Below are 10,648 nucleotides of genomic sequence, written 5' to 3' on the forward strand. Positions count from 1 at the left end.
GCAGTTTGGGCCAGATGTCAATCTGTGTCTGTTTATGATATAACTATCTATATTGGGTTGAGGAAAAGGTACTATGCCTTCCTGGGTTTATGTGTATCTTGGCAATGAGCTGTATATGTATGACTGTATTGCATCAGTGTGTGTGTGTGTGTGTGTGTGTGTGTGTGTGTGTGTGTGTGTAAGAGAGAGAGTGGGTGTATATATGCTTCTTTGTGCACACGTCTCCAACCTGGCTTGGGCTACCCTGAAGCCCACAGCAAACATGCCTTGTTTGCAGAACGGAAATGCTGCAGACTGGGCCCTCTGATACAGCAACACTGAAAGCCACCTGACAAAGCAAACAGCAGAGGCCTCCCTGGGCTGGGAGCTTGGGTAGAGAGAGGGAGGGACAGAGGTCACCTCTGAGGACTCAGATCCCCTGCCTCCAGCCTAAACAGGCAAGTCCTTCCTCCCCCACCAATCCCCCACCCATACCAGTCACCAGCAGAGAAGAGTTGGACACTTGGGCTCTAATCTGGTTTCACAATCCGGTTTGCTGAGGCCTTGGGCAAGTCACTTTGTCTTGATGGCCCTAGTTTTTCCCTTCAGGGTCTAGCTTGAAGATTTAGATAAGAGTTAGACAGGAGTTGAGTAGGGTTAAGATTGTGTAGCTAAAGCATCTGGAGGCCCAAACCCAAGTGAATTCCAGACTCCCTGGTCTGGCTTGGCAGAGAGCCAGTCCCACCTGGAGGCAAAGTACACAGTGGACCTCTCCTATTCTAAAAGATTCAGATTCAGGTCTAGAGGGCTTTTCTAGTTCGACTTCTGCAGTTCCAGTTCCCCTCATTCCCCACTCCCACTGGCATGTTCTTTTGCCGAAAGGAGACAATTAGCATGGGGCAGGAGGGGTTGTGTGGAAGTGGGAGGAAGGGGGAGGCAACCTAGGAGATGAGCTCTACCACCAGGACCCACACTGTGAAGCTGAGATAATCCCGGGCCATCTGTCTTGTTTTTGCTAACCCGCTCAGCCGGACAGCTGCCTGGAGGCCCTGGGCAGAGGCGAAGGCATGCTGAGCTGCTTGTGGAGTAGGAAGGGGAGTCAGGCTCACATGGGGACTGCATGGTACAGAGGGGAGGCATTCCCTCCTCCTGCCTCTCCTGCTTTGCTTCTCTTTGTCTCTGCAGAACTAACATCCAATAATCTGGAAGTCACCTAAGAATCTCTCTCTCTCTCTCTCTCTCTCTCTCCAAGGGTAAACAAAAACTAAAGATTCTTCTCCTCAACCACAAAACATCCTAACTAGGAAGGAGGATGGACAAAATGACCTCTGAACAGATATGTAACACTGGTTTTTCCCCAAGGTTTCTTTCATTTTTGTTTTGTTTTGTTTTTGTCTGCAGCTGCCATGACCCTTATGTGTCTCTGATGGGAGCCAGTGAAGTAGGGAATATGCCCGACAATCTCTCACACTTCATGCTGCTCCAATCTTCCGGAAGCCATCTCATGCATTTTATCACCCCATCCAGGACCAATGAGAATGTCTCCAATTGAATAACTCCCCTTCTGCTGTGAAGGTCAGTCAATCAGTGAACATGTATTTATTAATTATTTACATAATGCTAAGAATTCAGAAAACAAAGAAAGACCAAAAAGATAGCCCCTGCCTTCGAGGAGTATACATTCTAATGGGGAATACATTATATAAATAAGTACAGTAACTAGAAGGTAATGTGAAAGGGAAAGGCATTAGTAGCTAGGAGGTATGGGAGAGGTAGGAGAAAGAAGGAAAGTCTTCTATTGCCAGCTGGGAAAATCCACCACCCCCTTCTCTACCTTTCTTAGCTGAAGGACTAGGTTTTATGAACCCACAATTCTCATTGGGAGAAAGGATCCACTTCCCACCACACACACACACACACACACACACACACACACAGAGTCACATTAAAATCTTAGACCTATACAAACCCAGACAAGAATCACAAACAAACTCAGACATTCTTAAAGACAGAAGCACAAACTCAGTGTACACCATACCTCACATAAACCTTTGTATCCCCAATAGGCAATGGGACCCAAGAGGAAAGAGAAGTAGTCAGAAAGCCTACAACCTGATCTTCTTCAGCTTCTGCCCCCAACTCACTATTCTGAACAAATAAATTCCCCTCTCTGGGTCTCAATTTTTTCATCCACAAATTGAAAAAGGTTGAACTAATAAATAATCACAGAAAGCCATTCCAATGCTGAAATTTTCTGATTTACAAACACACTAACAAGTTCACACTCAAAGCCTTAGGCCACAGAGGGGGCGAGATCATAGATTTCTTGATCATCATCACTTAAAGGGACCTCTAGTCTATTGAGTTTATGTTACAGATAGGGAAATTGAGATCCAGGAAAATTTAATGACAGCCAAGGTCCCATAAGAATAGCTAACAATAATTGCTACCATTTATATAATGTTGACTATATTTCAGTCACTGAGCTGAGCACTTTTTAATTATTATCTCAAGGGATCCTCACAACCACCCTAGGAAGTAAATACTATTTTTTATTCCCATTTTACAATTGAGGAAACTGAGGCAGATAGAGGTTAAATGATTTGCCAGGATCATATGGCTAGTAAGTGTTTGAGTCTGGATCTGAACTCAGATCTTCCTGACTCCTGGCCCATCTATACACCACATCACAGAAACAGTGATAAAATTGGGATATGAACTAAGGGTTATCTGTTGAGTTGTCTTTCACTCATGCTTGATTCTTTGCAACCCCATCTGAGGTTTTCTTGGCAAAGATACTGAAGTGTTTGCCATTTCCTTCTCTATCTCATTTTACAAAGAAGGAAACTGAGGCAAACAAGGCCAAGTGACTTTCCCAGACCAGACAGAAGTATCTGAGGCTGAATTTGAACTCAGGAAGATGAATCTCCCTGACTGCAAACCCTTCACTCTATCCATTGTGCCACCTACCTGCCCAACCCAAGGTTTTGCTAACTCCATATCCAGCCTAGTTTCTCCTGTCAGTCCATCAATAATCATTTATTAAGTGACTACTATGTACCAGGTACTAGATATGCCAAGAAAGACAAAAGATAATCCTTGCCCTCAAAAACCTTACAATCCAGGGCAGCTAGGTTTCATAGTGAATAGAACACCAGTCCTAGAATCAGGAGAACTTGAGTTCAAATTTGGCCTCAGACACTTAATATTTACTTAGCTATGTGACTTTGGACAAGTCACTTAACTCTATTGCCTTGCAAAAAAAAAATTTTCAAAAGCTTACAATAGGAGAAACAACAGACCAAAAAAATATTGCAACGCAGTAAATAGGAGGCAATCAACAGAGAGAAGGCACTAGAATTAAAAAGCCTGGGAAAGCCTTCTTGGAAAAAAGGTGGGAAACAGGAAAGCCAGGAGGCAGAGATGAGGAGGGAAAGCATTCCAGGCATGGGGAACAGCTGGTGAAAATACCCAGAGCTGAGGGATGTGGTGCCTTGCTCATGGAACAATCAGGAGTCAATCTTACTGGATAGAAAGTGGAGAGAGAGGATAATGTGTAAGAAGACTGGAAAGGCAGAAGAGAAAGGAATGTTGAGTTGTTAAAAACAATGTGCAACAATCACAAATATCATAGATATGCACCATAGACATGCACAGAGTATGGGTGTGCTAGCAAACCCAGTATCTATTCCTAAAAAAAAAAATATATATATATATATATATATATATATATATATATATATATATGGATAGATAGGTATAGAGATAGATATATCATACATCCACATACTATATATCACATATACACAAATATACCTCACATATATATATATACAATACACATATCTCTCATTTATATACATATATACATATACTCACAAAGCACTCAACCCAAAGATTGACATAAATGCATACTTACACCCTCACAAAATTCATTCCCCTACCCACCCACACAGTTCACATGACCACCTCTCCCTGTCCCTGGGGAATGTCTCTGCCCCTACAGAGCCACAGCTGTTGTCATCAAAGAGTCTTGACAGTGACCCTCCCCCCTCCCATGAACAAGTTAGACAGAGTCTGGCCCTGTCTGGGCCCCAGCCTGGTGTTCAGCTCTGTTTCTGTACTATTGGACTCACCCTGACTTCAGACAAACTGGCCCCTGGAGCTAATCCTGAGAAGCAGCCCAGAGCCAAACAAACAAGACTTCAGAGGTCAACAATGTGGTGCCCAGATCCCAGGCCAGTTCCCAGTTAGGTAGTCCCCTATTACCAGGCAGTTCCAAGTCTACTTGATATGTATGCCAGCTTATGTGCATCTGTGTAATGGAGGTGGGATTCAATAACCAGAACACAGACACATTGCCTTGACTGACAATGACCATGGGCATGTCACAATGCAATTTGATTTTAAAAACACTTAATAAACATCTACAGCCCACATGATGTGCTGGATGCTAAAGATTGGATGGTCCAAATCTGTGACTAAGAATAGGAAACTCCCTTCATCAGTGCTGACCAACACCCCTTCGAAAACCAAGACTTAAAGTTATGAGAGGCTAGTTTGGAACTCAGGCCTTCCTTATTCCCCAGTTAGTTCTTAATCCTCTACAATTCTCAGGTGCTGGGATACAAAAACAGAAACAAAACCATCCTGGTTCTCAAAGAAATTACCTATGACATTGTGCTCTGATCATATAAAGACATTTAAATCAAACCCTTGCTCTCAGAAGCATTTATGGTTCAAAACTTTTAAGAGGATCACAAAAACAAGAAATAGCCAACAAATTCCTGAGTGGAGAATCATAATACAAACACATTCAATTTAATAAATAGACACAGTAAGAACAACAATATAATGAATAGAAACAATTTTATAGCAAGTGGCTACAACTTAATGGAAATTAGCCTTCTAGAGGAGAAACCTTTCCAATACAAGAATCATTCATTCATTCATTTTCTTGTTAAATGAATGAATTAAAATGCCTTTATTAAACCCTTATTAGGAACCCAGCTAGATGCTGGGAATACAAATAGATAGACGCAGGTCTTAACCTAAAGGAGCTTATACTCTAGTTGGGAGAAACAATGCATAAAAGAAAGTTTAGAGGCAAGAATACATCAGAAAACTCAAGCATAGATATGTGCAAGTCCTAAGGGTGCAACTGAGGATCAGATGGCACAATCCAGAGATTATTAAAGAAACTGTAGTACAGTTTAAGTATAGGAAATAGTTTGTATACAGTAACAAACAACAATATATGAGAAGTATACTTTATAATATTCAATAATTCATCATAGGGGGCAGCTAGGTGGCAGGGGCGGCTAGGTGGCACAGTTGATAAAGCACCGGCCCTGGAGTCAGGAGTACCTGGGTTCAAATCCGGTCTCAGACACTTAATAATTACCTAGCTGTGTGGCCTTGGGCAAGCCACTTAACCCCATTTGCCTTACAAAAACCTTAAAAAAAAAAAAGAAAAAAGAAAACCAGGCTTAGCTAGTTAAGTCCTCAGGTATAGCACTGAAGACTTATCAGTTTGATGGAGCTACTAGAGCTAAGCCCCACTGGTATAACTTTCAGTGACCCAAGGTCACCTTTCTGTCATGATAAGGAGACTTTGTATTGCTATCACATATAAGGAAATAGGCCTTGTCTAGTGAACAACTACATTGCATGATAAGCAGTAATAACATTAGATTGAATAAGTAGTTCAGATATTAATAGATAACTTCACTGTGTATGATGGCACAAAGGAGCTGCCTTTGTACAAAGTAGAATTATTAACTATGCTCTGAACAATCTAGCTAGCCTAGTAATCCAGCTAGGGGAAACCAAATAACAGACAATAGCATATTACCCAGATTTTATAGTAGAAAGAGGATATAGATAGATGTGGCTAAGAATCTTGACTTTGACACTTCTAGCTGTGTGTCCATGGACAAGTCAATTAAGCTCTTTATGCTTCAGTTTCTTCACCTGTAAAATGGAAGTAATTCTATTTGTACTTTCTATCTTAACAGGAAAGTACTTTGCAGGCCCCAAAGTTCCCACCTGATTGGTTAGAAACAGAGAATGTGTACAAGCCACATTACACTATCATTATGGCATGTAGTTAGACAAGTGGTTCACTGAGTGAGTCCCTCAATTCATAAATCTCAGGTAGATGAACAATAAGCTGGACCAGGAATTGAATAGGAGGAGGAGAATGGGCTGGGCCACCTTTAGGAAACTGTACAGTTCTTTCAGAGATTCCAAACTGCTCCCTGCTACAAAAGTCTAGTCTTTTGAACATTGATATTCTCCCATTGATACTGAAGGTTGCAAATGATGAGATGCCATAATCACAATATGACTCTATAAAGATTCACAATTGCAGGTTACCCAAAGGACTGTGGGAAGATGCCAGGTGGATGTCAATGGACTGCAAGCATCCTGCAAAAGATGACTGTCATGTGAGAAGAGGCATCAAAGATGTCAATAGGACCTGTAGAACTCAGGTAAAAAAAGAGGGGAAACTGATCTTACAGTGAGAATAAGGGAAAATAGAAGGCCTATATGCAGGACTGATGACCATGAGACAGACAGATAAGCCACTTATTTTTAATATCACCTTCATTTCTGAATATATACTTCAACACCATTCTCAGATAGCAGGCTCATCACTTGAAACCTTTCCAGTTTGGTAGCAGCTGCCATGATGAGGCCCCAGATGAGGATTTTCTTTAGTGGAGAGACTTTGTATCTACATTTCCTTGTGTCAAAGGATAAAAAGACAAGAACTTTTTAAAGTAGTTCAACAAAATAAACTAACACTTCAACCAATTTTTGCCTTGTAATAAATATTTCTTCCCCATAGTTACTGGCTCTACAAATAAGGGAAATAGATGCATTTTCACAACTCTTCAAATTAGGTTATTATTTTTATATAGTTCAGGTTTTGCTGTTTTTGTTGTTTACATTTCTTTTGTTGTTGCTGTTGTTTTTGCAAGACAATGGGGTTAAGTGACTTGCCCAAGGTCGAACAGCTAGGTAATTGAGACCCAATTTGAACTCAGGTCACCTAGCTGCCCCTGTTTACATTTCCATTGTAGTAATAATTATGTATGCTGTTTTCCTGATTGTAATTACTTTCACTTAACAATTCATATAAGTCTTCCTCCACTTCTCTGTATCCATTGTAATCATTGTTTCTGACACTGCAGCAATAATTTATTATATGAATATAACTTGATTTGTTCAGTCATCCCACAAATAATGGGCATCTATTTTGGTTTCAAGGTTTATGGGTGTTCAAGGAGGACTAACACCTCTAATATGAGGTCTTATTGAGTCCTTTTCAGTGTCACTCACATCCACCCTTGGTATCCATCTGACACCCTACTCTTACCTGTGGCTCCAAGAAGTTGTAGCATGTACAGCAGACACTCCCCAGTAAACCATCTGAGCAGACAAGTTAAACTGGGTTGAGGGTAACCAATAGGTCACAGACCTGTCAGTGAGTTGGGGGATGTCTACCTCAAGTATGTGAAGACTTCCACTAGGGGAGTGTCTACTCCAAGCATGTGAAGACTTCTTCCTAGTGGAATGGACAAATAAAAACATTTTGTTGCAATGGCCATGAAGGCAGCTGAAGCAAGTGCTGTGGGGTGTTTAGAGCTTGGGTCAGACATCAAAGATGCCAAGGTTATCTACTGCATCCTAGGTCATCACCAGTTGTCCTGACTTTTGTCTTATCATTGGACATCTCTGGAAGAGAGGCTGACAACTGTGCAACTCTCCCTCACTTAACTGAGAACACTTACCTATTTTTGCATGAATCAAAAACACCTGTTCTTGATTCCATGATGTCATTGGTCCTCTTCAATAATGAAGGACAACCACAACAACTTTGGTTCCTTTTCTATCCCACAATAAGTGCCATTATGAATATTTTAGTAGAAATTAAACTTTTTTTTTCTTTGACTCCCTTAGAGTATGTGCCTAGCAATTTAAATCAAAGGTTATAGACATTTTAGCCATTTTTTGAAAGGATAGTTACAAATTGTTTTCCAGAATAGTTGGATAAAGTCACAACTCTATCAACATTGGTCTTCTTGGCTTTCCACAGCATCAACACTGATTATTTCCATCTTTGACAATTTACACAACTCTGAGATTATACTTCAGGGTCATTTCAACTGACAAAATATTAAGAACATCAGAGGAAGATCTCCAATATGTCGAGTACATCCTTTAAGGAGGATTTATGGAAAGACATGGACAAGAATCACATATCATAAAAAAGGCAAGGAAGGCTTGTGATCTGCAGGATGGGAAGGATATCTGTATGAATGAAATCAAGAGTCATTAGAATCTATCACAGTGATGAAGGGGGTTGTTATAGAAGCGATTCTAAATATCCAGGGGGGGAGAAATCTTCAAATTCCAGCTGAATCTCACCCTCAAACTTGGTAAACTGGTAGAATTTTTATAATCATCATTGTCAAGGCAAGGAAATAAGAGGAAAGATATGATCAAAATACAAAGGAGTAAGAAGAATGAGCCAAGGGGCCTAGATATTTTATTCTCTTCATAATATATGGTCTGGTTCTACTTAGGAACATAGATTTCAATGTGCCTTGGTGTGGTAGGAAAATATATTTGGAATCAAAAGACCTGGGTTCAAATCCCAGATGTACCCTTCTCTCTGTGTGACCTTGGGCAAATTGCTTAACCTCTCTGAGGTTCAGGGTCTTACTTGTAAAATGGGAGGATTGAAATAGATTATTTTTGAGGTGACTTTAGCTCTAAATGTATGATCCCAGAGCTGGAAAAGACCTTGGATCTTTAACCCAAGTCCTTCATTTTATAGATGAGGAACTAAGGCTAGGGTGAGCAGGGAGTTGAAGGAGTTTGCCCAAAGTCACCCAGGTAATAAACATCACAAATGGAACTTGTACCCATGACCTCTGACCCCAGAGCCCAGTGCTCTTTCTACTGTGCCATCATATTCTAAATCAAAAGGCTCCCTAAGAACAGCCCTGTCAACTTCCATTCCCCAGGTCTGTCATAGATCTGTGGAATAGTTACTCCTCCTTCTCTCGCTGTCTCCTCCCCAAAACCTGCTCCTCTTATTCTTCTCTATCCATCAGCCTCACTCATCACCCAATCTAGGAGTGTTGGGGGAGATCTTTCCAGGATGCCCTCCCCAGGTGCAAATGCAATGATTTTCTCACCTCCCCCATGTAGACGGCAAAGGTCAACAGGGAGCCTCTGTCTTTCCCTCCACCCCAGGGGGCCACTCTATGACAACCAACTGCCGGGTGCTGAGTCAGACAGGAGCATATGAAAAAGCTGGTGTTGGGTATCAGGGTAAGGACCAAGGCATCTGATACCCCCTGGAGTGGAGGGGAGGAGAGAGGAAGAAGGAGAAGAGGCCCAAGCAGCAGCTTGGATAGCCCTGAATAATTCAAGGATGTTTGGCTGAATTTGCAGGCCTGGTGAGTTCCTTGTCCTGATCTTCTCTCTCCCTCTGTGTCTCTAGTCACAGGAAAAGCTGAGTTTCCTGGAACCTCCATCAGAGTCTCCATCATTCCTGGAAAAGAACAGCCAGGTGTGTCTGGGAGCCACTCTTCCTCCTCCATGGGAGAGGGAGGTTTCTGGGGTTTTGCCTCATACATAACAGCAATGACTTAAGCATCACAACCCCACCCCCAATACTAATCAGAGAAACTTGAAATAAATGAGCCATCCCAGAGGAAGTTGGGTCTCTTACCACAGTCACTGGGTTCCCTTGTTCTTTTCTGATATCCCCCCCATCCCTGGCAAGAACACTAGATGTTAGGGTGGGTATATTACCCCTGGCTTCTCTGGGAAGACTCCTTCCCAAACCTGATCTTTAGTCAGTATAGCAGAGGTTACTCATTTCTGACCTTTAACAATCAACAAGTATTTATTAAGTCCTCTGTTGTGCCAAATCCTGAGGAAGTGCTGAAGACACAAAATCTTCAAGGAACTTATCTTCTAACTCTTCCCATTGTACTTCTGTCCTGAGGCATCCAATTCTCAAGAACTGGACTGTCCTGCCCAAACCTCTTCTCCCACTCCACACACAGACCCCTAGAGACAAAACCCAGCACAATGCCTAATAGGATAGAGAGCACAATTGAAAGTGTGTCTCTGTCTACCAAATGTATCTTGAATACATTCATTCATTCATGCAAACAGACTTGACAGCACATATTTGGACAGATAGACACAAACAGGCAGACAGTGTAAAGTATGTGTGTGTGCTGAAGTAGACAAATAGCTGGTCCCAAAGCCAAGAAGACTTAGGTACAAGTTATAGTCTATAAAAGTAAGTAACCTCTAGGCAACTCTCTAAGACTATAGAGGAAAGGTATAGAACAGCACTGGTAGGAATTTCCACATGTAAGAGATCCCAAGCATATATACATATATGTATGCAATGTATTATACAAACAATCCTCTTTTTGAATCCAAATCTGGCCTCAGACATTTATTTATTGGCTGTGTGATCATGGGTAAGTCATTTAGGCCTATTTGCCTCGGTTTCCTCATCTGTCAAATGAGCTCTATTATCTCTGTCAAAATTCCAAATGGAGTCACAATTGAATAACAATTGATATTTTTTAAAAAGCAGAACAATTTGTGGTATATGATTGTGATGGAA

At 41.4% G+C, this 10,648-nt stretch overlaps 1 long non-coding RNA gene across 2 annotated transcripts; it reads left to right on the forward strand.

The window, feature by feature from the left end:
* Positions 1-283: 283 nt before the first annotated feature.
* LOC141518519 (uncharacterized) lies at positions 284-10,391 on the forward strand. 2 transcript variants are annotated; one of them, XR_012477216.1, is made up of 4 exons: positions 284-437; positions 1,381-1,554; positions 6,353-6,473; positions 9,500-10,391. It is a non-coding gene; the product is annotated as an uncharacterized LOC141518519 (long non-coding RNA). The 2 variants fall into 2 exon arrangements; XR_012477217.1 differs by lacking the exon at positions 284-437 and adding an exon at positions 1,046-1,102.
* The last annotated feature ends 257 nt before the right edge of the window (positions 10,392-10,648 follow it).

This window comes from Macrotis lagotis, chromosome 1 (assembly GCF_037893015.1).
Source record: "Macrotis lagotis isolate mMagLag1 chromosome 1, bilby.v1.9.chrom.fasta, whole genome shotgun sequence".
Lineage (NCBI taxonomy): Eukaryota > Metazoa > Chordata > Mammalia > Peramelemorphia > Peramelidae > Macrotis > Macrotis lagotis.